General features: G+C 55.8%; 1 long non-coding RNA gene across 1 annotated transcript in view; it reads left to right on the forward strand.

Annotated features, from left to right (window-relative positions):
- Window positions 1-6: 6 nt before the first annotated feature.
- Window positions 7-2,749, forward strand: part of LOC103680127 — a 14,327-nt gene continuing 11,584 nt past the window's right edge. The window contains exon 1 of the long non-coding RNA XR_005838408.1: window positions 7-477. This is a non-coding gene — a long non-coding RNA (uncharacterized LOC103680127). The remainder of the gene's footprint in view (window positions 478-2,749) is intronic.

Raw genomic sequence — 2,749 nt, forward strand, 5'->3', positions numbered from 1 at the left:
GGCCTGAGCTTCCTCAGTCTGTGCTGAGTGAATGGGTCCCTTGGCTCCTCTCCGTCACTGATTCTGCCCCTGCTTGTTCTCAGTAGAGCAGGTCAGGGAGAAGGAGGTGTGTATAAATCTCCCACTGCCTGTTTTTGGTTCTCGGCATGGCTGGGATGCAGCTGAGCAAAACAATTTACATGCTCAGATCTAGGAGGCCTTTTGCACCTCAAAGTCCCTTGCCTCTTCTGAGTTTTTGCTGGCATTTCCTTCGAGTTCGGCCTGCAGGCCCCAGCCTGAGCTCCCACTTCCCTTCCCTGGTTAGAACTGTCCACGCACATCTGACCCAAGGAGAAGGGGGCCCTCGTGTTAACTGGTGACTTTAGTTTTCATTGCAAGAACCAGGAGCTGTGGGACACCTGAGTTTCATGGAGATTCTGGACACATCGCTCAAGGTCAGCTTGTAAGAGCCCCTGGAGAAAAATGGCATCATTACAGGTTAGTATCCCTGTCTTTGGAAAAAGGAAAAACAATCTCACCCCAACAAGGGGTGAGTAAACTGCCCAGCTGGCTGGGGAACGGGCACCGGAAGCCTCTCAGGGAAGTGGACACGTCTGCCTGGCTGTCGGCAGAGAGCAGAGAGCTCAGTCACCACACCCGGCACTGACCCCTGCCCAAACCTGGGCCTCACAGCGCAGCCCGTGTGTCCTGGCTCCCACACCCTTTGTGCTCCACCCAGTGTCCCCTGGGGACTCGAAGTGAGGACAGCCAGGCTGCCAGGCAGACTGCTCACGGGCTGCAGGTGTCTGTTGTGGGGCTTCGATGATTTTTTAGAACAGAAGAGCTTTAACCTGAAAGGTGGAAGCTTAATTTAAATCTTGGCTTCAAAATAAAAAAATCTGGGTGGCTTCGGCCTCAGAGGAAGGTGGGACCTTACCTTTCTCCCAGACCCTCCATTTCTTCGTGGGCCTGCAGGGGAGGAGGCACCAGGGCCACAGCTCCAGCGGCCCCTTCCATTTCCTGAGCATTACTTGAAATGTCAAGCCAGCCGCTCATGTTTCCAGCTCAGCCACTCAGTCGGGACACAGTCTGTGCAGGCGCTCTCTGGGACTCTGCCTGCAGCACCTCCTGCCATGCCTGGGGCTTCTGCCTCCCTCCTCTCAACCTGCATCCTGCGGCTTCAGGGATGTGTGTTCCTGATGATTCCTGATGGGATCGGGCTCTGCCCACCATTCTTGAGATGTGGGATCGGAGTGAACGCCACCACCTTAATTTCCTAATTTCCCTCATTGGTCTTCATGCTGTACCTGCTCCCATATCACAGAAACCACCAGAAACTCAGCCGCAAAGACAGGCTGTGTCCACGAACAGGCGTATAGCACCCTACCCTGAACTTTGGAACAGCTCAGCTTAAGCTCCCCATTGTCCCCCAGGGACAAAGGCGGGAGGTGCCCAGCATCACTGTGTCGCGGGCTGTGTCTGCGAGGCTCCAGGCCGTGTCCTGGGTGCCCGAGGAGCATAAGCTTGGGGACTGCGTTCCTCCCCTAAACTCTTTTCTCTCCCATTAGTCAGGGAACTTCCTGGTGCCAACCCCTCCTGCTTCTTGTCTCAAAACCACACATAGTCGCCTGTGCTGGGCCAGAGCCCCCTGCAGACCACCCCTACAGACCCAGAGGGCACCTCTGCCCTGAAGCCTCCTGTGCCCCTCACTTCTAACCAGAGTGTATGTATGGGTCTGGTTCTGCCCTCAGAGCTAATGCTTTGAGATACTCACCGTCAGTAACAATGTAGCTCCAGGAAAGGGGAGAAGGCACTACTGAAACTGCAGTGCAGGAACCAGGTAGCTCATTCTCCAGTCTCTTGGCACGGGATCGCCTGTGAGAGGCCTCCTGTCTCCCGGAGCAGAAGAACCGAACATGGTGCGGGGTGGGCAGAGAAGGGAGCCCGTTCAGTTTAACTTTAAGCCATACAGAGGGAGGAAAAAGCAAGCCAGGCAGTGCTAGGGAAAACAAAAAAGCTGAAACACCAGAAGTGCATAGAGGGAGGCTGCCCTTGGAAGCAAAGACTCTCAGCAGACACCTCGGGGACCGGTCAGGCCCGTGGCTGGAATGAGAGCTGCGCTCACCATCGATTTCGGAGGCAGAGTGTCCACGGCTGCCTGCTTGGCCCACAGACATCACGAGGGCCAAGCCTCAGAACCCTGGCTAGGCCTGGGTAGACGTACACACACGGAGACTTCCTTCCTTCAGATACACGTGTGGTCCTTGGTGAACACAACACACACCTCATTCCTGGTGTAAAGCTTTGGGGAAGCCACGGGCACACGTCCTCACCGAGCAGGGCCAGCATATCCCAGATGAGCGGTGGTTGCCAACATTCCATTTATGAGCCTCTGTTCTCACCAGCTAATAGGGCTTAATGAACTCCTTTTTGTATTTTATTTCAACAAATCCATGTCATTAAAGCCCCAGTCTCCGTGGAGCTTGGCCTTTTCACGGCTGTCCGCTGGGGTCCTGGGCTGGCAACACCACCGTAACCTCAGAGCTGTGGGTGATGCTCTGCAGTCCCTCCCAGCAGCGGCACGGTCCCCGTCCCCATCTCGCTCTGTCTGGCCCATGCTGTCACCTTTTCTATGCATGCTATGAAGTGTGCCCAGCATCCCAGGAGCTCTGGGAAGGCTGCGGAGGAAGAGGGCCTACGGGAGCTGAACTCAGTGGCTGTTGTCTCCTGGGCCTCACTACTCGTTCTTCCAGCCACCTCCCCGGTGACC

Source organism: Ursus maritimus, unplaced genomic scaffold (assembly GCF_017311325.1).
Source record: "Ursus maritimus isolate PB19 unplaced genomic scaffold, ASM1731132v1 scaffold_293, whole genome shotgun sequence".
Lineage (NCBI taxonomy): Eukaryota > Metazoa > Chordata > Mammalia > Carnivora > Ursidae > Ursus > Ursus maritimus.